The sequence below is a fragment of the Papio anubis genome, chromosome 1 (assembly GCF_008728515.1).
Source record: "Papio anubis isolate 15944 chromosome 1, Panubis1.0, whole genome shotgun sequence".
Classification (NCBI taxonomy): Eukaryota; Metazoa; Chordata; class Mammalia; order Primates; family Cercopithecidae; genus Papio; species Papio anubis.
This window is the reverse complement of record NC_044976.1, coordinates 86,854,906-86,882,853: the sequence shown is the minus strand read 5'-3', so window position 1 is coordinate 86,882,853 and position 27,948 is coordinate 86,854,906. Positions and strand designations below refer to the sequence as shown.

Below are 27,948 nucleotides of genomic sequence, written 5' to 3'. Positions count from 1 at the left end.
GAAAAAAGTATACTTACTCTTTAAGGCCCAAGTCAAATGCACTTTCTGGGAACTCTTCCCCCAGCAGAATTAGCGACAATTTCTCTCTTGTCTCTCAGCACACTGGCTATACAACTATTTGATACTTGTTACCTATTGTTTAGCATGGTGGAGTCATGCTAAGCATCAGGTCAAGTTATGTTTTCTTTTGGGATTTGGACATTTACTGGCACATTTGGACATTTAGTGAGGTGGACCTGATAGAAGTCAATTTAGCTGAGTGATCGAGAAGTGTCTTTTGAGGACAGGGATGATATTAGGTAACAAGAGAATCCGAAACACAACTTTTGTCTAAAAACCATCATCCTTATGGTAAGAAGGTGGAGTTTCTTTGAAGAGTTCAGCTTTCCTTTTGCCAACATGCAGTTGTGTCTGGGGCAAAAGGTGGTGCGGTGTGAAACAGGATATGACTAAAACATTTGAAAACTATTTTCATATAAACTATGAGATTTTGGGGGCAAGAAAATAGCATTGCTAGAAACTGACAGAGTTAACATTGTATGAACATGGCATCATTCTTATGGCATAATACGGCAAGTGCATTGGGCCTGTGGAGGTCACAGCCTGGTTTTAGGTCATCACAGACTTCAGCACAGTATCTCTGTACCTGACGTCTGTAGACTTCTGGGGAGGGGTTAGGCTCCATGGCAAAAGGTCTGCAGTTCCATAAGCACATGATATGTTGTCAATGGGCAAAACAGTGTTTCCTGAATGAATGCACTACTTCCTTTCAAATATACGTAGAGATTCTTATGATGAATAAATATGTTTATTGAAAGGATTACTGAATTTACTGTCATATGTGTCTTTAAGTATTTTTTCAGTTAACAGACACTAAAACGTAACTATTTTTGTACAAATGTGGTGAATATGAAACCTTTTAAGGTTAAAAAGGTGTTTCCATACTCAGAGAGGATTATTGGTGAGGGGTGGAGTTAGGGACATCTGGTGGTGGCAGCTCCTACTGATCAGCTCCATGAGTACTAGCTCTTCTTTACCATCTATTACACAAACATTGGTGACTGGCATTTAGTAAGTCAATTTGAAATGAATGAATAAGAGAATGAATTAACAGTTTTTGGGTTGAGAAATGTCTACCCCTTCTACTATTGCATTCTGACCCATTACATAGAATTCCATGTATAGGCCAGTCCCCATGAAAGCAAGAAAAAAGTTTAAAAAAAAAGAAAAAAGAAAAAGAAAAAGTTTACACTTTTCATCCAGTTAGTACACAAATATTGTGATAATTTATATCCCAATAGTACAGTCATGTGGACCAAGCTCAGCCCCTATATTGGCATGTGAACTTATTTCTACCCAGTGAGTCAGTTAAGATGGGAATAATAATTTAATTTAGTGTACTTCACTTGTGACTGTCACAATAAACCCTGATGTATGTATATTAGTTGCAAGAGAAAGATAATCCATGTCATTTGAACTTTCTTTCACCAGCTTTAAAATGTGGTTTGTAAAAAGTTTTAATTGACAATGGAAAAACTCTGGTGAAATTTTCAAAAGGAGTAAATCATGTTCTCGGGATAATTTCAATTAAACCATTTTCTATGAAGATGTGTCAACTTTGGGTATGTCATGCGCCAGGTCTCTTCATATGCTTTAACACATAGGCAAAGATTTGCTGCAAACTCTGTGAGTAGGATAAGTCTAGGCAGGTTTTTTCATTTCCCTTCTTCTTTACTTGTGGGACTGTCAACTCTCAGAAAATCTAGTGAGGCCCTAATTTGTAAACATTCAATGTATCCTCATATTATTGAAGCAATCATGGGAGGGGATATTAAGAGGAAGTAGAGTCATGAAATTCAAAGGGAATTCCACATCGTTCAAGATGAAAGGGAGTTTAGAGATCGTCATAGTCCAATCTGTTCATTTTACTGATACAGCCCAAAATGTGAAGTGACTCGTACAACATTACGTTTCTAGTTAGTTGTAGAGTTGGACCACCAAGACTTTTCCTGTTTCAAAATCTCTACTTGCTCTGGTCCCCATTAAAAAAATTTTATGTGGATTTTGACTCTGATATCACCTCTTCCAGCACTGGATGACTTAATAACTCTCTGAGCCACTGTTCTCCATTTGCCACTCTTTAGAGCCTTTTTCTACCTGTGACAGGAAGCTGACCTTTAAGGAAAGCAACAGAAAGCTCCATTGCCTTCTGGCTTCTGGTTGAGTTTGACCAATGGGAGACTTGGCAGGGTACTCTCAGAGGAGAGAGAGATCAATGGATTTATAACCCTCCAGGCCTGGACTGCAAGTCACTGGTGGCTGTGTTTGATGCTGAAAACCAGAGTTCTTGTTGGAAGATCCTTTCCTTTAGCTATAGTTTTTTGTTTGTGTTCTAGTAACTGCTCCTTTCCCTCTCTACTGAGGCCTACGGGTAGTAGTGACTTTCCACTTTTACTAGTTCTAAGGTGTTTTGCTTTCCCTTACTGGTTTACCTTAATACTGTCCACACATTTTACAAAGTCCCTTTATTAAACTCTCATCAATTACCTCATTGAGTATAAAATCTGTTTCCTGCTCGAACACCAATTGATATACTCCATCCTCTGTCACCTTATTTTTTTTCCTTCAGCACAAATTACAAGCTATGCTCAGCTTTAATAAATGTGTTTACTTATTTATTACCCGGCTTTCCTGACCAGAATGTGTTTCCATGGCTTAGCACAGTGCCTGACACATGGTAGATACTCAGTACATGTTTGTTCACTGAATGGTTCCAGACATAAAAACTTCTAGTTCAAAATTCTTTCTACACATCACAATGAGAATGACTCTGTAGAACTTTTAAGGGATGAATCTGCCTAAAGGGAAATTTTAACTCATTTCAACGTCAAATATAAACTGTATAGGCTTTTATGGGTTAGTAGTTGCTATTTAATATATTGTTTCTATGGTAAAATGTACTCCAGATCAACCCATTTTTTCCCATTAGATTATAGTTTCATGAAGGCAGGAAACAGATGTATCTTCTCCATGGTTGTATGCTGAAAGCTTTGCACACTGCCCGGCACAGAGGTAAGTTCTTCTTTGTGCTGAAGACCAAGCTAAATACTAGTGACTTGGAGATGTATGAGGCAGGATCTCTCTCTTTGAGAGGCTCATAGTCTTACTGAAGATATTGACAACAAACAAGAATCACAACGTAAGCAATAGGTGATACAGTGGAGGTCACGGGACAGTGTTTTAGCCTTACAGAGAAAGGAGAGAAGCCAGGGAACTCTTGACAGACGATCTGGGTGAAGGGAGTGTGGGGTGGTCTTCCAGGACTTTCCTTTTCTGAAACAGCTTATTCAGGGGTGTAAGTTCAAAACTGACAGATTCTAAAATAAAGTTTTTATCCCCAGTCCATTTAGAGCTGAGTATTTCATGTAAAACAGAACTTTCCTACTTCTTGACATTGGCTTTCTCTTTTCCTTCTTTTATCCTTTTATTCAGGAAAAAAAAGTAAAAGCAGTAAAAATGACTTTTGAATCTGGATTTTCTGAGTGTTGATCATGTCAAAAGAGAGCAAAATCTGTTCAAAAGATGATAAACTGATTATCCAAGTGTACTCTTCTAAAGCATCATGAAACTTAGCTGAAATTGACTGCAAGAAAAAAAGGAAAGAAAAACTTGTTATATTCCCCACCAGAGGGAGACAATTTTTTTCCTTTTGACTTTCAAAACCTAAATTCTGATTAATGCAGATTTGAAGAGTACAATACAAGGTTTACCGGGGCTGATTAATACCCAGGGGGAAAAAACAAACTTACAGTCTAATTTGTTTACTTTTGTCTTTTAATATCAAATTATTTTCGAGATCTAAATTCTGTTCTGCCAGCACAGTAAATGCCACTTAACATGCATGGAACTTTAAGAGCTACTTGTTATTTCAGTGTCGACTTTATCTCTAATTATATTAGTATGGATTCAGATAGGACACTGATAACATAACAACATGGAATAATTTAGCATTAATTATTTTATATAGTAAGACATTTACAAATCAACCCTAAACTAAGAGAGACAAGGGGCATGGTGGTGGTGGAGGAGAAAGTGATAACAATGTCTCTTTCTATTGGCAAGACTGTAGATACTGGAATAAGCTGAAACCAAGTCAGCTAAGTTTCAATATGCCACAACTGTACAAAATTTAAGAAAGAAATTAGCTTACAGTAGTTGCTAATTTAGGAAAAATGGTACATGAGCAATAGTTCCTTTCTATGACATATCTGTACTTAGTATAATTAAACATTTTATCAAAAATATAGAAAAATGTCTAGAGATTTATAGTGTAAGACCTACTGTACTTTAAAAAAAGTCCAATTTCATGCCCAATTTAATAGATACAGTGTTAGATCTACATGTCCAGTGTAATTACTTGGACATTTCATTCTTCTCTATGGTTCTTTTTAGAAACCAGTTCAGATCTGACCTTGTGTAAATGCTTTTTAAATTACTCTGAATCATTTTACAAATCCAATTAGTGCACAGTCAAATCGCCTCAGCTCACCTCATTTGACACAGGGTGCTGCTGAAGTAGCTTTACTGCTTATTATGATTCCTGTTTACTTATTCTTTGTCATTTTCAGAATGTTTACAACAAAAATATGGAATAATTCTCAGAAGCTCACATTTAAACATGGGATAATGTGGAGGCATCAGGTAAAATATTTGTCTGGTTAGGAGCATGAGTTTCTTGTCATAATTCAGTGGCGGTAAATGGATGCTTTGCAAAAGCATAAAGTGTCACTTAAGTTTCACTTGCCTGAGGTATCATTTAATCAGCAAGCGCAGTTAATAATTTTGCTTTTCTATTTGTCAAGATCTCAATATTTTTTCAATATGAAGTCTGCTCCAGTGTACTTTACATGACACTTTATAATTAGTGGTACTTGAGAATTTGGCAGTTTAAAAAATTCATACAACATTCTTAGTTACAATTTATAAATGATTTTAAAGTATAATTAACATTCATCTTTACAAGTTATATGCAAACAAATATGCAAATTTAGAAATAAATATGCAAACATATAAAATGTTTTTGAATTAAGTAGTCCTTAACATTTTTAATGAAATCAATATTTTATTCATATTTTGCACACAATTTTGAGTACTTACTGATTTGGGGGGGTCTACAGCATATATGCTTTTGCATATTGTAACCTCTAACTACCAGCAACAGGAAGGAAATGAGAACGAAATTTTTTTTTCTTTTTTGGGATGAAAACCAAGGCTAATTTAGTAGACAAATCCAGTAGGTGCTGTTGAGTGGATTATTGATGCAATTAAAATGGTCTTTTACTCCTTGAACTCTTAACCTTAGATGACACAAAACTCTTGCGGATCTCAAGAAGACAATGCGGAGGGCATCAACAAGCTGTCCCCTACTTTCTTGTGTGGCTATAAAGGCCAACACATTGAGTTGGTAGCTGTGGATTTTTAACGTATTACAGTCTGAAAGCAGAAGAAAGCAGGGTTCAGTATAAAATGAACAAATAATTATTGGGAAAATGCACCTTAGATGGAGAAGTCGCTATGCAAGAGTACAGATTCAAAGTTTAGTTATTATGATTTTAAAAACAATCTCTTCTAAAAAGTTAACTGATTCAAGATCTTAGTTCACTCATTCAACAAACGCTCATCTTTTTAGGCTCGGTTTCCATTCTTCCTCTGCAAGGAAGATTTCTCACTACCAGAGTCCTCTGTCTCTGAAATAATGTTGCGTTATAAGTTAACCAGGCAATGATTTTTATGTGGCCACCATGGGCAAGGAATACATTCATTGCTAGCGGGGGTACAAAGAAGTATCAGAAATAATTAACTAGCATCACACAGTTTAGCTCTAAAATGTTCTCCAATTTTTACAGGTATGCATGCTTTATTATCATTTTCAAATGACAAAATTCTTGAGGGAAAAACTTCATTTATACAAGGGATAATGAGAAGAATTTGTTTTTTGAGTGGCATCTCTGATGAATTAGTAGTTGCTCACTGGTATGCTCTGTAAAGAATGATTCTGAGGCTGTGGCATTAGCAGTACCAGCATTGCCATGTTTTTGTTATTCCTGCTCAACTTACTATCTTTTTAAAAGAAATAGTATTTTTTTTTACTAGAGAATGAGGGCTTCGTGATCCATTTGATTTCCCCTTTGTAACTGCCAGAAATTCAGCAGGGAGTTTTGATATAAATTTCTTCTTCTCTTTTATTGCTTGACTTTTTTTCTTTTATTTTGTATGTCATGTTACTGTACTATAGTTTGTTTTTGACAGCTGGTTGCTTTAAGTCTTTTTGAAAGAAACAAATCATTGCATATACTTACTTCTTCCTGTAAGTTTTATGGTGCCTAGCATAGGTCCAGGACCCTAAGGAGTCATAAAATAAATGCACTTTGCATGGAGAACACTGAACTTGGTGCTATGGAGGTCCCATATGGTAGGTGCACAACGATGCATGAATGAGTAGGTGAATGAATGAATGAGTTCGGAGGGAATTTAAACCATGAGAAAAATCATGATGGTTTGTGACTTATGAAGGAAAGCATCTGTCGAATCTTGGCTGATGCCTTAAAAAAGGCGTAGAATGATGATTGGATGAGGAGGAAATGGCTTAGAGGAAAATGGAGGTTTAGCAAGAAGAATTTAAACGGACAGGAGCCATCATGTAATAATATTTGACTCCTCTCCATGGGCCTATTTGCTTGTGTGGAATGTAAAATTTCAGGGAACAGGAATTTTAAAACATTAATTTGGAACACATTAGTGTGCCCTTCCACAGAGTATGCCAGAGTGTTTTTAGGTTGTTTGAAGATGAAGATGATCCTCTTACCTACATTATTTCAAGTTCAAAAATTAAAAATTATAGGGCATAATAATTTCAACTTGTAGATTTAGGGTAAAATAATTCATTTAGATGCATCACAAATTAATCTTCCCTCATAGAATCGGAACAAGCAATTGAAATTCTGTTTTGTGGCAAGCTGCTCCGTAATGTCTGTGGGGACTGGTTTTGTTTATTTGCTGCTATATGATAGTCTTAGGTAAACAACATACAGCTATATCTATGTGCATCTGGGTAGGCTTAAACATTTTTATTATGCAACTTAAAAATGAAAAAGCCAAATCTGCTGCACTTAACGAAACAGCTAAATCCCATTCAGTGTAAAACAAACCTCTACCACCTTCTTGTCAAGTAACCTTGGCCTTTAAAGACCATCCCCACACAATCAGTCACTTCCATATGCCTTTCATTCTTCCCATAATCTAGGATTTTTTTTCCTCAACGTTTTGTTTCTCTGGGCTGAATTTCATCTCAGTTGATTGCCCAATTCACTTTTCATTCACTCATAATTGTTTTTTGAATTGTCTTAAATTCTCAAATGGGTTATGACAATTTGAAAATTAACAATGGCGCCTTAATTGCATGGGGCTGTGTGATCCACAAAACCCTGTTGGCTGATGTTTTTACCCCCACCTGTAATTTTTTTTTTTTTAAACCAAATGTGAAAAGGTAGAAACACATATAAGCATAAAACACACGTGGTTGTGATTTACAAAAATTGTTGACTTTCCAGTATTTGGAAATTAACCACGGACACTTGCAAAACCATTTTACAAAAGAAATTATTTTAAAAATTAGATTGGATTTTCTTTCTCTCAAAGAAAATCAGTGATATATGCAAGCAGGGCAACGTTTTCTAGATGTGTATGGAAATTAAGATTCAGGAAATATAATCATTATTCTTTAATTATGTAACTTTGGCTGGGCTCTCAATGCAGCTTGGCAAGCCTCTCACTTGTCCCCAAAGGACTTCCTCTCGAGTTCCTCTTGAGGCAGCTGTTTGAAACCTTTAAACTCATGCCATTCTTCTCATGCCCCTCACTCTCAGCCTTTACCCTTACTTCATAATTTACAAAGACTATAGCAGCTCCAAGCTGTCTCCTTGGACTCCCTTCTCTTCCACCCACAGACTCGCCTACAGAAGCACACATCTTTTTTTTTCCTTGAGATGGAGTTTTGCTCTTGTTGCCCAGGCTGGAGTACAATGGCGCGATCTCAGCTCCACCTCCCTGGTTCCAGCGATTCTCCTGCCTCGGTCTCCGGAGTAGCTGGGATTATAGGCATGTGCCACCACGCCCAGCTAATTTTTGTATTTTTAGTAGAGATGGGGTTTCACCATGTTGGCCAGGCTTGTCTTGAACACCTGACCTCAAGTGATCTGCCAGCCTCGGCCTCCCGAAGTGCTGGGATGATAGGTGTGAGCCACCACGCCTGGCCAAGAAGCACACATCTTTTAATATTTCTTCTTCAGTCTTAAAATAAGAGGGTTTTTCTTTCATCCCACTATTAACTTTTTGGGTTCATTGGATTCTATCTCCTGTGACCTCCTCCCTAGATGTACATTTTTTTTCTTTCTTTTGTCTCTGAATCCCTCTCTTCAGCCTGCAGACACGATCAAATCTAGTTTTCCCCATCTCCTATTGCTTCAACCTCCTCCCAACTCTCATCTTATCTACCTTGGCCTTTTGTGTGCAGCCAGCCTTCTTTTGTTTACCATCCTCCTCCCCACTCACCATGCATTGGGAGTTAGTTAAAGAAGGCCACACCTATTCCTGGTAATCACCTAGGAGCTCATGTCCTGTCCTTTTCTTTTCTCTCCTAGCTCATAATCTTTGTTCTCTATTGCTTGGTTTTACACCCTGTCTTCAGAGAGCTGTTTCTGGATACTCAATTTTTGGTTTTATGGTTTCCTCGATTGTAACTTTCATATACTCCTCATTTAAACTATGTCTCAACCTTAGTTTTTGGGCCAAAGTTTGGCCCTTTCTGCCAGGAAATGGGATTTTAGACATTTTTCTGAACTATGAAGCCTTTTAAAGTTGTGCTTTGGAGTACTCTTTCTGTTCTCTACAAAAGCACTGTCCTCGTTTCCTCAGCTCCCACTCACTTCTTATCCAATTGAAGCTGGTCTTGTTAAGATGACTAATAAGTCCTCTTTGACCCCCACAAGCAAGATGACTTCCTAATGCTAGATCCAACAGCCCACTGGCCAACACTAGGCCAAGTGGCCCTTTTCCAATTTTCAATATTGTCTCATCTTTTAACACTATCAACTACTTCTGACTTTTTGATATTTTCCAACTGTTGGCTTCCAGCACATCTATCAGTATGCATAATTTTACTGATTATCTACTACTCCAAGTCTTGAGATACAAAGGGGAATGGAACATGGTCTCTGCCCCCACAGATATTACAATGTAGGGTAGAAGAAAGACAAGTAAATAGGCAAATACAATTCATGATGTAAAGTCTACACACGGAAAACACTCACTCCTATGCTTGTGGGGGTTAAAGAGGACTTATTTTTAGACAGAAGCTTGAGAGATGATTAGGAACTATCTAGGTCATGTGGGACCAAGGGTGAGAGTTCCAGGAAGAAGGAGAAATTCTGCCAAAATTCAAAGGAGAGAGGACAGGAATGTTCAGATAACTCCAAGCAGTTCAGTGTGATTGGAGCACAGCGGTTAGGGTGTGTATTGTAAGAAATGGGTCTGGACAGGAGGCAGGGACCAGGTCATGGGAGGCCACATGAGCCATTTTTAAAGAGTTTGGAAATTGTATAAAGGCAATGAGAAACTACTGAAAAATGTTAATATTATACAGAGGAGTAACATCATCACAATCACGTTCTGGAAATATCACTCTGGTTGCTGCGCTAATGAATTTGGTGATGGTAAGAGTGGTGGCAGGAAGTTGGGTTAAAACGTTGTGGCAGAAATCTAGGCAAGATGGCCTTGGTCTGATCCCGTAGAGTGGTAATATGGATATATGGAGGTAAAAATAAATGGTGGGTTTTAGTGATATCAAAGAACAATAATGGAAAAGACTTGGTAATGGATTGAGCTATCCCTTTCAATTATCTTCAGTTCCTTTCTATCCCATTGTGTCACACTTACCCATAAAAATGATAGCATTTCTCGCATTTTATGTTTTTTTCTGTTATAGTATAGGGTCTATAACTAGGACTCTATTTGATTAATCTCTATCTCTATTGCTCAGCTTGATGCTTTGTGGATAACAGATAAACAATCAAGGCTGGTTGACTGAGTGACTCAACTTCCCTGGGTAATGTTTGATATTAATTTGTAGTATATACCTCTGTCAAATTATCTTCCACCCCTCTTACCCTTCCATTCATTATAGAACCATAAAGAATGTTTCCCAGTTTGAACCTTAAAAAAAAAAACCGTGCAAGTAAAAATTTATTCTTATGTTTAAGCTCTTTATAAATATTTATTTTTAATAATGTGAAGCCAGATACTCTGTCATCCCTTTATTAGCTTTCTATTGCTGCTGTAAAAATTACCACAAACTTAGAGGCTTAATGCAACACAATTTATTATTTCACAGTTTCTACAGGTTAAAAGTCCAGGATAGCTTGACTGCGTTCTATGTTCAGTGTATCATAAACCTGAAATCAAGATATTGGCTGAGCTAGGCTCTTATATGGAAGCTCTGGGAAGGTTCCATTCTAAGGTTGTTTGGCTGTTGGCAAAATTTAGTTCCTTGCAGTTGTAGGATGGAAGTCCCTCTGTCCTTGCTGGCTGTCAATTGGGGGCTGCTGTTAGCTGCTAAAGACCACTCAAATTTCTCTTCACCTGGCCTCCTCCCTCTTCAAACCAGCCATGGCAAGTCTTGTTTTGATTCTCTCAGATTTCACCCTTTGACCTTGCTCTCAGATTTTGAGGACTCATATGATTACATTGGGACCACTGGTATAATCCAGGGTGATCTCCAAATTTTAGAGTCAACTGATTAGCAACCTAAATTACATCTGCAAAGCTCCTTTACCATGTGATGTAATATATTTATGGGCATGATATTTTGTCATATTCACAGTCTGGAGACTAGAATGGAACATTTTAGAAACTCTATTTAATACATTCCTATTTTAAATTGGGAAAAGTTATATAATAAATTAGACACCCCTATAATGTCATATTGTAAATTAATCAGTAGTGTTGGCCATGACTTTTTCCAGAAAGTGTCCTATAATCTTATCATATCTATCATTTGTTACATACTGAGTTTTTAGATTTGTTTTTTAACCTTTCCACCCTTCTACCCGAACCTACTATGTTGAATGGGTAAAGGATCAGTTTTCAGTAGCCAAGATGCCCAGATAATAATGTCCCAATGATGCAAAATATACGAATATAATTTTGTGACCAGAAACAATTATAGAGACAGATTTTTAGCTCTGAGGAAGGAGAGAGGAGGCAGTGTGAACCTGTTGTAATCATACCAAGCCCTTGTAATTTCTGATCCTGAGGAATGGAGAATCAAAACTTTTCATTTTGGATAATTAAAATTCCTTGATAGCCCCCATATTCAGATATGACTTTTTATTTATTTAATACATATTTAATGAGCATCTGTCAGGTTCTCAGACACTATTCTGTGCACTAGGAATATGATGTTGGATAAGGCATGCCAGGTTCCTGTCTTCTTGGAACTTCTTGTTGCTGTGTACTTTGGCAGACAAAGGAGTAAAATGGCAAAAAGAGGAGAGATGGGGGTGGTGATCTCTTCTCATATGAACCAAATGCTCTTCTCATATGCTCAGAGAGCTTCAGATACCAATTTTTCTCTTTTCCTGAGAGGCAGCTGATATAGTTTGGATGTTTGCCCCTCCATATCTCATGTTGGAATGTGATCCCTAAGGTTGGAGGTGGAGCAGATCATGGGGCAGAGGTTTGAATCATGGGGTGGATCCTTAATGAATGGCTGAAGGCCATCCCTTTGGTAATGAGTGAGTTCATGCAAAAGCCATTTGTTTAAAAGAGCCTGACCCCCTCCTCTCTCTCTCTCTCTCTCTCTCTCTTGCTCTTTCTCTTGCCATATGATATGTCTGCTCCCCTTTCACTTTCTGCCATGATTGTAAGCTTCCTGAGGCCAGAAGCTGAGCAGATGCTCATGCCACACCTGTACACCCTAAAGAACCATGAGCCAATTAAACATCTTTACAAATTGCTCAGCTTCAGGTATTTCTTTATAGCCATGCAAGAATGGCCTAACACAGCAGCCTTGGAGGGCTGAAGGAGAGACTCCACAGGAGAGATGGCCTTGACCAATATGACCTAGCAGGGATGTAGGTCGTAGAGACAGACAGAGTTGGAAAAATATTCTGATTAAACATTAGTGAGTTTTCTTTTTTCAAAAAGTTTAGCATAAGGACAAAAATGCCTAAAGAAAATGTTTCAAGGATGACTTTAAAAATTCAACTGTCAAAGTCCTAGTTTGATGTGTAGATTATTGGGAACATTTGGTGACACAAGAAATAGTTAATGTTCTTTGCTTTTGTATTATCACCTTGTTTGGTGTACTGAGGCCCTGATGAGTTCCCAAAGAATATCAGGATGTGAATACAAATTGCCAATCTTGTAAAATCAGTTTACCAGTCAAATAAAAAAAAAATTCAGACTTGTCTTTCTTTCATACAATGCTCAGAACACCAGTGCCATTGAGCTTGTTTGAGAATAAAGATGAGGAAATTGTCAGTCGTTAGGTATAGCACTAGCAAATGAAAACAATATTTGAGAGACCATTTATTACCAATTTCAATTCAGCTTCATTTGTGGATACAAACATATTGTGAGTATTTATCCATTTCTTCTTATTTTTTAGAGAAACAAAAACAGAAACGAAGATATCCATGACACCTAATGTTATAAGGAGAAGAAAGCACTTGTAATCACAAGGGTACTGAGAAAAGGTAACAGACAAATTTATATTTGTGGAACCAGGAATCTTTCTGATGATTTTTGGAAAGGGTGGACATACAAATAAAAATCAATCTTTTTCTTGGTAAGGATTTGACCCTGGTTCCATATTAACCCAGGAGTTGATAAGCACAAACCTGGAGTCCAGTTTTTATGCAAATGTAACAACTCTGCTTATACCTTGAATTACTTGTATGAAGTGGGGAAAATTTTTTACTCTCTCTAAACCTGTAATTTTAAAAAATCTGTATGACTTGGATAATAAACCCACTTCCTAGAATTTTTATGAATATGAGATGATGTGTGAACTATCTAGCACGCTATTGAGCATATGGTTTGTGTTTAATCTGTGGAAGCTAGTATTGCTATTATTGTTGTTTTTATAAACAATAGCACTTCTATCTACATAATTCTCAAACTTTCCCCCTGAAGCTCAAGATGCTTTAGTACATTAATTATTGTTAACTTCAATGCACAGATTGAGAAATTGGCAAAAAATTTGCAAGCCACAGAGTGGAGAAAGAAAATTCCAGGTGTCCATATTCCTTGTCATGTAATTTGCCACTGTAATTAGATCTTCTACGTGATGAGACCTTTAGGGGACTGCCTCAGAGTGCTGAATTGTTCAATTTGTTAGAGTGGCACCATCAAAATGACCTGATAATGTTAACACAATTGTCCTTGTACCAAGCAGAAGAATCCTTTCATTCCTTTTCTGCCTGTAGTTCCAGGGCTACACAAGTCCAGCAAAAAGCAGAAACAGTGAATGAACAATTATTTGGGATGATGCTAATGGCTGATGTCTCAGAGGAGGCAAACACCCTTCCTCAGACAACCCAATTTCTTGAACTCTCAGCCTTCTTTGGTTTAACTTTGAATTGTTAACCCTTTACTGCCTGAAACTGTGTCTAATTCCCTGTGCCTTTGGAGTATGAAATTCCCAGTGTATCATCTGCGTTGATTTTGGTTCCTGTTTCATAAGCTCTGCATCACAGACCTTTGTCTTGCAGTTATCCGTGGTCTGGATGACCAACTTCAGCCTTAAAACCAGGAGCAGACTTTTGCAATCAACTTTTGCAAATTCAAGGGGAAAAAAGAGAAAAGAACTATGTAGGAAAGGAAGGATATAGCTTGATATTTTTACTGCAGTCTCCCCAAACCTCTTACCCACCATGCTTCCAACATCATTATTAATCCACACCTCCTCTGGAATTTTATGGGCATGTTGAATTCATTGTCATCTCCAGAGAAGAACACAGCATAGTGTGGGCAATTTAAAACCACATTCAGTTGCTTTATTTTGGCCAAAAGTTTAAACATTTTTGTTCTTTCTTTCTTTTTTTTTTAGTTTGTTAAGCCATTTGCAGAACTACTGCTATAGATTAAACCTGACAGGTCTGAGCACATAGTATAATTGTGTGATGCACACATGTGTGTATTCCCCCCTTCCCTACACACACACACACACGCACATACACACATTCCATCAGCATGTCAGATTTATGGAATTTGAAATGTTTCTTTCTTTAGAGAATGGTATAACATTTACATAAAATATCAGCTTACATTTTGTGAAATTTGACAAATTACTCATAAATCTCTCTTTCTCCCTTAATCTGTTCTTGACATGTCCCCAAAAGTTTTGAGATGGCCTTAGTGATACATCTTATACTCATGTCAAGTATTTTGTTGACATCAATAGGAATTTTACTCATCTAAAAAGCCCTGGATTGGGTTACCAGACACATGAAGCAGACAAGAAGCATTCAAAAGTTGCCAGTGAATAAGAAGTGTCAAAAAAGTGTCCACCACAAGAGCAAATATCCCTGGGTATCCATTAAATTCAATAAAAGGAACATATTTGGCAGTGTGCTGTTTGACATGGATTTGCAAAGGAGTTTGCCAAATCATTTTTTTCTTTTTCTCTGTGAAATGTCAGTGAAAGAAAAAATAGGGGGATGGTGGTCCCATTATCAGATAACTTCTATAATATTGTATAAAAAAGATAGGTTATTTGATATTCAAGATACATATAGTGCACAGAGGCACCAATTTGGCAGGAAATTGATGACTCTTTCACCAATCTTCTAAGCACTGGCTTATACAAAGCCAGTCCTATGACTTATGGCCCCATTCTTGAGTAAAACACATTAGTTCAATATCTCTTGATTGGTATCTTAAAAAATTGTTTAAAACAAATGTTCTTCTATTTCTGTTTTAGCATTTACTTTGTTTGCATATGACTGAGTCTGTTTCTTTTTGGTAAATTTAATTTGCTACAGTTTGGCCCCTAACACTGAAAGAAAGGCATCCTCTGAGATAGGGCTGCCAACTATGGCAAGCAGCATTGCAAAGCATATAAATTTGCTCTATATACTTCTCAAACTTCTCAGATGCAGTCACTGACATTTGGCCTGATCAAGGAAACCCTGGGGATTGGAAAAACACAAAGCATACTACTGTACTGACATGCAAAATGTCTTATAATCTGTCTTTACCTTTCATGACTGCAGTGGTCTGGATAAATTAGACCAAATTGGGCTAAACACTGTCCTTGGCTACACTCACGTAGCTGTTTTCAACGGCTAATAGGAGCTGTGTGTGCACATCCAAGGACAGGATTTGGCCCCCTTTGTCTTTGCACAAGCAGTTGCTATAGTTGATATGATTATTCCTGAATGACTGTTTTATAAGCAGTGTTTTTGCCCTGTTTAAATCTTTTTTCACTTTATTCTTCATAGTTAAGACATTTATGAATATGGAAACGCGTAACCTAAAATCTTCGGTTTCTGGAAAAATAAAAATCTCCCTAATAAAACCTGTGAAAATTGCAAATGAACTGGGAAAGAGGTAAAGCAAGCCATATAAACGTTGGCAAAAACACAAGTAACACTGAGAAAATGTGTTAACACTCGTTAATGGTAACAATCTGATTAAAATTTTTATAGCACATCGATCCTTGGCCTTTCAAAAGGGAATCTGTCATTAAATAATATTTTCAAGGAAAATACATGTCACCAAATACATTTATTTATTCAGATGCAAAAAAGCTGAAATAAACTCTCAATGTAACTCCACCCTCTTCCCTTAGAAAATTATTACATAAATCTCACTATTTTCCAGAGGATAAACCTTTTGAAATAGAAGAGAACCAGTCTGACAGAAAAGTTTTTATTACTGAAAATTGCAACCTTGGCTCATCTTTGAATTTTCTCCTAGAAAATAATAAATACAATCAGCGCCTTAAGGTTTTGGAAGGGACTTCTTGCATAAATCAATATAGGGTACAAATAAAAAGGAAGACACAATAATTTCTTGACTTTTTGAGGCATTTGCAAGGATTAGCTCATTTCCTTTGTGCTTTGAGTAAATCATATTTATAGTTCCTTATTGCCCATTCGCTGAAGATGATCAATTGAAGAATGTATTTAGTTATACATTGGAACAGGGACTTTCGAAAGTTCATAAGTATATGCATTATCCATGCCAATATAGAAATAATTGCAAGTTAAATATTTTCACTTTTTGTGGGGTCATAATCCTTTATACAATAATTTAAGCAAAATAATCCCACTGAGTTCTTCGGTCGATAATTTGTCTAAGATAGTGGACTTTTTTTTACTACCTGCCAATGTGAACAGATTCCAGGTATTTGAGATCTGTCATATCTTTGCTTGAAACATTTTGAATACCAACTCCAAAAACTCGACATTAATAAAACATTAAAGTTCCAACTTATGCCCATAAAAGTCAAGAAATACAGAGTTAAGGTCGACCCAGGTCTCTTAACTCTGTTCTCCTGCATGCATGCATGGGTGATGGGGCAGCGGTGTGAACTGTTGCTTAAATCAGTCTTTCTGCATAATCTGAAAATGTAATTGAATTAGTGCATAAAGTATTTACATACCCTGCAGTAGAGAGCCCCACACACTATATTATCCACATTCCCTCTCAGGGCCTTCATTTTAACTCCTCACTGCAGTGTTCCTGCGAGGCTTCCTCAAACATTCAGAAATTGGACTTGCAAATACAATTTCCCTTCTTTTATGAGGCTTCAAGATGAGTGATGCACACTCAGCTTTCCTAGTTGCTTTCAGCTCCTGGCCAGACAGATAGAGTTTGGGTAACATTCTTCCTTTTGGTTAATATCCTCAGGGTTTGCTAGGTATTAGACAATGTCATTCTGTGGCTAAGGATTATTTTATGCTCTAATTCAACCAGATGCAGGACTGCTTGCCATATTAATATGAAAATTAAAAACATCAGATTGAATTTAAAAGCATAGTCATATAGCAGACTTTGGTTTCAGGTAGATCTATGTTCCCACGGAGTCCTTACTCTGCCACATACATTAGTTAAGCTTTCCAAATAGCTGTTTTTTTCCTCTATAAGATGGGGATAATAATCATCCTCAAGATTTTTTCAATTCAGTGAGATTGTGAGAATTTAAAGAGAAATGTATGTAAAGTGCTTGGTATATAGTAAGCACTTAATAAATATTTGCTGTTATTATTAGCACTCATTTTGGTAGGAAATAATAACATATTGCTTCAATTCATTTTTTTTTCTTTCATCTGTCATAGAGAATGGGATAGGGGCCTTCAGTAGAGTTTGAATGTTCAGAAACGTTAAAAATGAAGTTGAACAATAACCATAAAAAGAATGCTCATCCTCATCCATAGTTCAATAAATGTGCAGAAATATCATTTTTCATCATTCAGACTGGCAAAGATGAAAAAGAATGGTAATATCCAGTGCTGAGTATGAAGAAATAGGCTTTCTCATACACTGCTATAGCACTGGTGAACTAGTATGCCATTTTAAAAGGCAGTTTGGCAATGAGTATAAAAATTTAAAACATGCTTCTTGTTTGACTCGGCAATTCTACTCTTATAAATTTATCTTAAGAAAATAATCAAGTAAATGTTCAAGAATAGTCATGAAAGTCCTACTGAAAATTGGAAAGAGCTTAAATGTTAATATGGGACTGTTAAACTGTAGTGCAATCAGACAATGGAATACTATAAAACCATTAAAAATGAATGAGTTTTACATGTGTGATAGGTTGAATTGAGTAGTCATAAATTGTAGGGAAGACACTTGAAATGATTCCTGGTTTTTTTTTTGTTTTTTTTTTTTTTTAACCTTAATAACTGTCACTGCTCTCTGTAGAATGCCCTTTCTTTCTGAGAAGGGGGTTTCCTTAACCATATCTCAGTCTTTTTGCAGAACTTTTCAGTCACTTTTGGTTATTTGAATAGTTTGATTTAGTTTATTGAGACCCAGGGTCAGCTTCATGGGTGTGTGAACTGTGCAGAGTCGCAAAGAGCCCTGTGCTCAGAAGGGCCCTATGCTTGGTTTAATGATCAATTGTCACTGTCTTGAAATTCTTAAGAATTCTATCTTTGAAGTCATGTTTTGTTAGAGTAGTCTGATGGGACAATGGAGCATGCGCATGAGCAGAGAAGACACATGCAATATGCATGTCTGCCATTCTTTGCCACCCCATTTGCACATAGCATTTTCGAAGTCCGTGGGCACAGAATTCCCATGGACCCACGATGCGTGGGAGGTCAAAGTGAATAAAAGGTAAGGGAGCTCCATCTATTATTCAGCAAATGGGGTCCCTGACAGCCCCAAGAGGCCACTTTGTTCACTCAAACCAGAACTTGCTTTGAATAAGAAAGAAGACAACGACATTCTAAGAAACAAGAATGTTCAAGAAACCCTATCATATCCTTTTATACTTGTACGTCTGTGTATTTGACAAGTACTTATGCTAAAAATGATGACAAAGAAGTAAAGGGAAAGAAAGGCAACATGTAATTACTTTTTCTTTAAGTCGTACTTTACTCATCAGTAAGCTGAAGGTAGGAAGTGTTGTAGAAGATGCACACATCAGAAAGTGAAATGAAAACACTTGAGTTCTGCTAAGAATGAAATACATGTGCATTCATGAACTACAAAATATGAATTGTAATTGATTTCACATATGAATTAAAAACTTCATATTTGGATTTAAAAACAACATAATGATGAATGGTAAAGTTCATGCTAATAAGTCAAATTTAGATTTTTTCTTTACGTTATATAGCAAAAAAAAAAAAACCATGATAAGTTGAAGAAGAGGCTGCAGAAAGATGGAATTAGTAGACTTAGCACCTTTTTTTTTTTTCTTTTACTGCCTTTTGAACAAGGAGGCCCATATTTTCCTTTTGCACTGGGCCCCACAAATTATGTAGCTGGCCCTCATGCCAAAGATGAAAGAAGAAAACACATTGGGGACATTTGTTGTTTTTGCTTATCAGCATTCATTGACCCTTCTGGTAATAGTCCCTGATTTTCTGGGGGCATCCCCTATGAGTCAGTTTTTTAGGAAGGAGTTGACTTGACAGCTGGCTCTACGGGTGCCATGAGACTCAAACCTGGCCAATCAGAATATTTCATTTTCCTGGTCATGTTGATTGGTCTGAACCATGTTTGGTCTATACAAATCATAAGACTTGTTTAAGAATTAGCAGGAAGAGATTCTCTGCCTTTTGTTGCTGGAATGTAATTCAAAGGGCTGTGAGCCTGGAGCTGCTGGAGGTTACCACGTGGAGTCTGAGAATGGCCCAGGTGAGAGATGGATAGAAACCAAATCCTGGTGATATCATCTGAGTCTGGATCAACCTATGCCTGAAGTTAGCTAGATGTGTACCTGGAGTTAGTTATGTGAGATATTTCATTTTCAAGCTAGTTTGAGTTAGATTTTGTCACTTGAAACAAAAACAGTCTGATGCTGCACGCTATAAGCTCTCATTAAGGTTGTAGAAAACAGGTATCTCCAAAAGTATATACAAAACAGCTAAGAGTGAATATCCTGGTCAGGGAAGATTATGAAAAGGTCTTTCATTTATAGCTTTGTACTGTTTTCTGGTGTTAGATTTCATAAAGCAGATATTCATTACTCTAAATGTAGCAAAAGCAATAAACATGTTTCTAACTTGGGGGAAAATCAGTGATGCTTAATCTTTAAAAAAATATTATTGTGGTAAAAATACATAATATGAAATTTATGATCTTAACTATTTTTAAGTATACAGTTCAGTGGTATTAAGTATGTTCACATTTTGCAAAACAGCATGATGCCTAATGTTAATGTAATAATTTCCCAGATGGACACAAAAGCAGATATCTTAAAGTAGATGCTTACTAAAATTGTTTAGTAATGGGAGCCAGTATTCTGATGCCACCTTTTTACAGAATGACATGGACACGCAGAATAGCCCTGGAGTGATAACACAGGCCTTTCACCAGCAATTTCACTGGTTGTTGCCATGTAATTATACTGCAGAATACAGCAAATAGGAGAAGATTAATGAGTTTGGCCTTACTAACCACCTCAAGGTGAAAAATTTAATTCTCAAAGTAGGCAATCTTTTGTCTTACTGTGTTCTAATGCATGTATATGTGAATAGAAGAAGAAAATTTGCGTTCACAGCAGTATCAAAAATGGGGCATTGAGAACGCAGAGAAGTAGTAACATCAGTCTAAGCTTAGAGCAACCTCATGGAAAGCATTCAAAAAACCTTGCAGAGCACATTTTCACTAGTCCAGGGTCCTGCTTGATGAAACGGCTGTACCATTTCCTTGAAGATATCTAGTGTCAGTGTTTTATGTGTATCATTGTGCTTAGGGTTCGAGCAGACACCAGCAATGTCAGGAGGGGCTGGGGGCCAGGATATTGTTCTCTCAGCCTTCCATCCAGAGATGTGTTGGGTCACTCCCAACCTGGTACCTAGTGGACTGGTGTCTAGCACAGGATCCCATAAACTTGCTAACCCTTGTGTCCGTGATCTCAGCTGTCCTTCACTTCCCTGCCTAGATACTCCTCTTCCCCTGAACAGAAAACACGCATAATCATCTTCTCCAACTGATTATTTAATACAGGCGAATTTGTTTTCAGTGTTCTCACAATGAGGTTTTGAAGGGACTGTTTCAATCTGACACTGTTTTTTGATGTGTATGTATAAAAGCAAAACCATTGTTATTTATTTATGTTCATTAGATCAGATAGTTTCTTGGAAACTTGCTCCGACAGGATGAAACCTGAGGACACTGGCTGAGGTTGAGAGGACAGGGATGAAGAGGGATCCCCATGAGGCAGCAGGAGCAAAGAGTGAGGGTCTGGGACTCTGGAACACAACCTTTGCTACTGCACCATTTCACCAGGGCAGACCTTTGGGATGGGTGTGGGTTGTTATAGCACTGGGAGGGGGAAAACACGATTTAGTTATCTCTAAGTTGTTATCATTGTTGTTCTTGTTATTAAAGTAATGTGGGTATCAAGTAAAATGTTCAACTGGAACAAAAGAGAACCCAGTGAAAAGTAGTTCTCCTTCTCACTTCTACTCCTCCTCTTCTATCCCCAGAGGCCACCACCCCTGGCTTGTGCATTCTTCAAGATAGCTTGTGCCCAATTCAATGCCCTGTCTAGTTCTTCACTTTGGTTTTACTTTGACTTTGACCTATTAAGTAAGGGTCTGAACTGAAATTAGAAGATGACACTCAGCTCTGCATTTTAGCATTGTTTCCTTAGAAAAAGTAATGAATAAAGAAGCACATGCAAGATCTCGAGAGCTGTCACTCTGAGTACGTTAACTCCTGTACCCATTTTTCACACTTTCTGTGCCGTAAAGCTGAGCAGGTGACTGGTACATTCTCTCTTTGTGCAGTATGCGATATTACCAATTCACTGAAAAACAAACTTCAAACTGCTAAAAAAATAAGCTAGCTTTTAATTATCTTCAGATACAAGTTGCAAGAAGGAAGCCTGACATTGCTCATCAATGAGATCAGTAAACTGTGAAGATACGTGGTCAGATATGTCTGGTCATTAAGGTATGTAGTGTGATCAGATGTCATCATAATTGTTGTTATTACAGGATCATAAAACTTTATAGTAACAACAAAAGCAAGGTACCTTTGTTTGAAAGTTTAGCCAAAAAATCAAACTGAGCTCATCAATAAAACAGATGCAAGAAGATGAGCATTTATAAGGAATTCTAATGAAAAGAAGTAAGCAAAGACTTTTTCAATAATGTTCACATTTAAATTAGGAAGTAGGGAAATGAGGTCTTAGTGGATTTCTTTAGAGTGAATTAAATATTGAAATAAATAATAGTAATGTGGTTCTAATGTCTGTAATTAACACAGGCTAGCAATATAGATTGGCTTTCTCAGATAACATTGTGTATTTGGCTAAATTTCCATGATTTATATTTTACAAATTTAAGCAATGGGTACACATGTAATTCTAAAGTGAAGAATTTAAGTTTTCTACACAAAGCAGTAACAATGCATTTTCCTTTAAAAAAAAAAAAAAGTGTTGTGTGTCCACACATGCTCTACATGCTTTGCCCAGAGATAATCAGGAAGAGTAGTTTCAAAAGGATCTTTTTCTTGCTCTAGTGTCAGATCTTAAAATAAGATTTAAGAGCTGGAAAGTCTGACTGAAGGGGACTGAGATGTGATTTCTAGTGGCACCGCTTACCAGAGCATGGAGAACAGAAAATGCTGTTTCTGTGTGTTGGAGGTTAGACATTTCTGGACAGACATATTTTAATTCAGTCTTTTCTTTTGAAATCAAATATATGCTGTAGCTACCTTGAGATGTGCAGTTGCTTATTACAGTTAATGGATTGTTCATCCTCTTTGTCCTTGAGATAATCCTAAGTATGTGCATAAAACTGAGCTCATGCTGCCCATAAAAACCAATCAGCCCGGAGTTGGTCCACAAGGTGTTGAACATTCACTAGAGCAGATGGGAAAGATAATGTTTAATAAAGAGTTAGAGGATTAGGTGGTACGAAACAAACTAAGAGAAAGGGATAATTTCATTTCAGGTGAACCTCTGTGACATTTCTTGTACCCAAAGACAGATTAAAATGATCCCAGAGCTATGACTTTTGGCTACTTTTTTCCCAGTGCTGGCCCTGCATACATTGTCAGCTTTTGACTCTGCCAGCATCATCACCTGAATCTGTGAATAACTCAAAAGATAGTTTCGCAGGTTTATGAAGATGTATGAAGTGAGTCATTCGCAAATGAATATACATATGAGGAAATGACAGAATTCTGCTAAATATGTTTATATTTGAACAACTGATTCATCTGAGTGTGATTTAGAATGGGATGTGCCTAAGTTTATATAAATGACAGTTAAAAAGATAACTGTCACAATGTTTGCTGATGAGGTTTCCATTTCTCTTAACATTTAGAAGTTAAATGAAAGATGGATTGTGGATTATAGCCTGAGCAGATTTGAGCCTAAATGTAATATAACAACTTGTGGCAAATGGAGGTAGCAGGAGAGTAGAGCCAACTAGCCAAAAATCCCCTGGAAAGGTAAGGTTAGGAGGCCTTTGAAGACTTAAGTACAACCTCATTTATTTTTCATCATGTTCACTTAATTAAATGTAGGCTGGGGAGGTGGATTGAAGTAGCTATTTGTGACATGCTGGTCTGGGTACTGGCGTTCATTCAGAGGGTCACGGGTTCAAGTTATAGCCATGGACCTCAGAAAGCATTTCAGCGTGTGACCTGCTGAGGGGCTGGAACGTCCAGGGGGTGGGCACATCACTGCTCCTGCTTTGCTTTTGACTGGGACCTGAGTCATGCTCTTTGCTATTATTCTGTTTCGTTTACTGTAAAAGTGGCGAGGCACTTCTCATTTTAGCTTCTTGCAGTCTCAGTTCTAATAGCCTGGAGGAAGTTGCCAAACAAATGTAACCTCTCCTGTTGGCCCAGCTACTCTACCTGTGTTTGCGGTAGGGCTGGCTATTTGGCAGTGCGCTTATGTTCTGCAGAAATGTGCTATGGGAGGTGTTAAGCTGAATTGGGGGATATTTCAAACCATTCCTTAAATAATAGAATTGAAATATTGTGCGGCTGAAGTGGCCTGGGATGGAAACTTCTGAGCCAAAAGTTAGATCCTGGTTTTACTTGAAGATGTAATGGAGCCCTGGGGTGTGTGGTTTTCAGGCTTTCTCTATTTGTTAATTTTGGAAATGGACTTTTCACAGTTTTACTTCCCTTTTGTGTTAAGTCTTTGGTTTTGCTTCTATATGCAACCTGGATTGAAAACTCAGGAGTGTTCTTTTTACCTTGATTCTAGTCAATAGGCCCGGAGGCAAAGCAACAATGATATGGCCATTAAGAACCATAAATAAACATTAGTTTTCTAATATAATCAGTTTCCTTAACATAGTAACAAACATAAAAGAGCAGGATCCATTTGCCTCCCTGTCCTCTGAACCCTTTGCTTCAGTTCTGCTTTCCGGAGCTGCAAATATACATATATTCTCTTTTAAGTTAGAATTTCAAAAAATTAAAGAAAACTTTCCCATTTTTTTCCTAACTTTTCTCATTTTCAGGTGAAACTGAAATCATTCATTCAAAAAGTGTTTACTGAGTAGCTTCAAAGAGCAAATATTAGGTTAGATGCAATGGGTGATGTAAGAATATTCAGACAACTATTTCTCATGGACTTTGCTTACTGAGCCATCAACACACTGGCCACCTTTTTCTAGATGAAGTATCCCATCATTTGATTCTGGATTGAGAACTCTTTGAGAGCAGAGACCATGGCTTCACCTGAGTATCCCCAGAGCCTGATGTTAGACAAGTAAGTGGATGCTCAATAGATGTTTTCTGACTTTTCTCCGTTATTCTAAAAATGAGGCCCCTAGATCTGATTTTAGTTTTATTCCATTGACTTGATCAGCATGGAGCAAGTGGAGGCATTATAATGCTTGACTGGATGTGACACAGTGTGTGGGCTCAGAATACCTCTGTGCACATGGACTGCTGTAAGACTATCTCATAAGTTATTTCATTTAAACTGCCTGGCAACCCTGAGAGGCAGATAGTGTTATGGCCAGTTTTCAGATGGGAAAACAGAGGGAGACAAGGGAATTAAGCTGATTCAAAGCATAGGTATTCTCTAATTTTATGTTTGGGCCTTTTTTTCATAAGGACCCTAGCTCTGGTTATCTATCATTTTCTAATTTTGTGCCTGTGCATTTGATCCCAATGTAGATTTATACTTTTATCCTCACTAAATTATATTTTGTTAGTTTTGTCCTATACTTCTAGCCTCTTCTGTCCTTCAGCAATCTTAATACAGTCATTTTGCCATCTCAGATATTCCTCTCCCTTTGTGCACTTGTTACTAATTATCTAAGCTTATTATTTTACATATGCAGATAGTATAAATGTCGAGAGCTGTGTCACCCATGAGAAACCTTACTCCAGGATGACACTGATCTGCTATCACTGCCTTGGCATAGTGATAGTGAACATTCGTTCGGTTATTCTACCATTTAGTCTACATTTTTATGTCTTGACCATAAAGATAACATGAAAACCTTTGCAAAATTAAAGCATATTTTGTTTAAATCAGGTGTTTTTAATATGGGTATGTAACCCACAAAATGTACATATAACACTTAGTCTTCCACATAATAAACATATAACATTTAGTTTTTTATTTGCCAACCCAGAGAATAGGACTTAGTCTATTTTATATTTTAATCTGTATACTAATGAATAGTGTTTTTGAAAAACTACATTCACAGATGTAACTTTTATTATCCTTTTTCAAATTTTCTTATTTTTCCTTTCTTCCTGCCTCAACATATCTCTATGTACTATACGTTTTAAAATTTGGAGGAAAGGTGTATTTAAGAGACAATGAAAACCTTGATGCAAATTATATTTTCCCAACAGAAACACTTTTCCATTTCAATGTATGCATGCAAAACTTTAAAAGCCTGATTTAAAAATGTATGATGCAACTCTATCATGTGGAGGATGTTACTTAGGAGCTGAATTACAGGATTTGCCTCTCTTTTTCTCTGGCCTTGGGCAATCTAGTCTAATTACAGTCACTTGCCTTTCATTCTGTTTAGTGTTTTTCAGCTATGCATGAAAAAGTTAATCAAAAAATAAAATGAAAAACTGTGATGGCTAATCGAAGTCCCATAGATTTGTACACCAGCCTGTCTTTGGGGATGAACACCAAAATGTTACCTTCAAAGCCTCATTAGATGCACTGTGCCTATTGGTCTCTACTTCTCTTAAAGAAAAAAGATTCCTTTAATTTTAGAATTTTTCAAAAGTAGAAAATGAAAAGAAAATTGAGGCTTTTCCTATCTTCATTTATTTCTTACCTGTAATTGTTGGGAGGTTGTATAACCATAGAAGACACTAGACCAATAATCTCAGGGATGGGTTATATCTCTCTTTAGAACAGTTAGAGGAAGGCAATTTACCACCGCTCTTTGTCCTCTAGTGTGCTTTGGAAGGACATCGTGTTAAGAGAATTGCTGAATCCTGGCCTATCTTCTGTCTGGATCCCTTGCCTAGACTGTAGATCCAAATGCCAACTACTAGAACCAACACTGGCTGCGGTTTTGTGCATGTTTTTCCTGAAGAGCTGACATGTTGTCTTAGTTCATTTCAAATTCCTTCTTTGACAACCCTACTGCAAACCAAAAACAATGTGATAAAATTTGTACCTTTAGTACCTATTATTAATTAACCTTGATAGAAATCACCGAGTTGTTTCTTTGTTCTTTGGGAGAAGGAAAAGGTATGGAAGAGGGATGGAAGATGAAAGAGCCCTGAAATCATCTGGAAGGGTTGGTGGCGGTGGGGGTGGTAGTAGTGGCAGAGGTATGGAGCACAAAAACAAAGTGTTATCAATGCAAATTTGTGGCGTATTTAGCTGAGGCTGTCAGACCAAAGATTTCTGGATGGTACATGTCAGTTGCTCCTGTGGCTGAAACAACCCCATCTTTCTCAGTTATTTAAAGTGAGTGATGTTGAGAAGCAACATATGCTTCTTTTCCTCCATGCAGAGCAGTGAAATTTGGAAATACGTGCTGAGAGAGAAGCATAGTTTTCCATTGCAATTTATCTCTAAGAAAGGACCACTTTCTGGGATAGTGATAATGGTTGCTAAAACCTCATTGAGAAAAATAACTTAATTGCCCAAATTGGGCTTAGAACATGCTGCAGCTGGCTCAGTAGAGTGGCAAGGGACCATCAGTCTGCTTTGGAGGAAGTGTCATGTTTGAGAATCATGTGGATGTAGCCTTCCTTTACTGATAATTGGATCTCACCAAAGAGTCGTAAGGACTTTCAGAATAGTATGTACTATTCACATAACATGGCATTTTCAGTCTCAGAAGTTTCTTTTCCCCCTTTTTGTTTTAAAGCTATTTAAACTTATTTTCATAACAAATTGAATAACATGAAAAGTATGTTAGAGTCTGTTGAGGAGCTCTGCGAATGCTTGATCAATAACAGCAATGTGACTAAAGTTGTGCATACTTATGTTTTCTGTTAAGCAAATGAAAGCCAGTTAATTCAACATGTAACACTCCTATTTTAACTTCCTGGGTGAGACAAATTTGGTATTCCAAATTTCAGCCAGCAGCTGGCTCAATAACTGGAAAGCCAATTTACCAAAAGTTTCAGCTTTGATTGTTTCAAGGTCATAGATAGGACATATCAAATAATCAGATATATTAGGCCTCAGGGAACAACTAACAGTCTTGAGTAAATGACAGAGTCTGGAGCTGTTGAGCAGGTGAGAAAAGAGAGGTATTTTTCATATCAGATTCAGTGAATTGCCCAGTACTCCACTGAGGTCCCTTTGTATATTATTGTGAAACTTTTGGCCACATGAAATTAGAATAATGCTAATTACAAAATCAGCAGTGTGCTGTTATGAAAAGATCATTAACTCAGGAAATCAGGAGACCTGAGTCTTAGTCCCAGCTAATAATCCTTAATCATTATCTTAATTTCTGAGCAATTACTGTGTTACTCTTTGTTCGGCATCTTTGTTTACATTTTCTCTAGCCTGTGCAACAACGCAGCCAAGAATATAGTATTACCCCACGTTCAAGTTGGAGAAACAATTTCAGAGAGATCAGGTGACCCTCCCACAGTCACCAAGCTAGTAAATAGCAAAATTAAAATGCAGACTCTCGACTGTGTCTTGAGGCTCCATCTCTGCAAAATGCTCCATATTCTTTCCTGTATTGGCTGTTTCTCCTTCTTGGAATACCTTCTTTG

General features: G+C 37.2%; 1 long non-coding RNA gene across 3 annotated transcripts in view; it reads left to right on the top strand.

Annotated features, from left to right (window-relative positions):
• LOC103881361 overlaps positions 1-27,948 on the top strand; it is a 106,461-nt gene that overhangs the window by 19,147 nt on the left and 59,366 nt on the right. For 2 of the 3 annotated variants that reach the window (XR_004176088.1, XR_004176083.1), the window contains 7 exons: positions 2,990-3,072; positions 4,629-4,701; positions 10,097-10,162; positions 12,725-12,812; positions 21,613-21,702; positions 23,082-23,208; positions 24,237-24,487. This is a non-coding gene — a long non-coding RNA (uncharacterized LOC103881361). The remainder of the gene's footprint in view (positions 1-2,989; positions 3,073-4,628; positions 4,702-10,096; positions 10,163-12,724; positions 12,813-21,612; positions 21,703-23,081; positions 23,209-24,236; positions 24,488-27,948) is intronic. The other variant, XR_004176087.1, reaches the window with a different exon arrangement.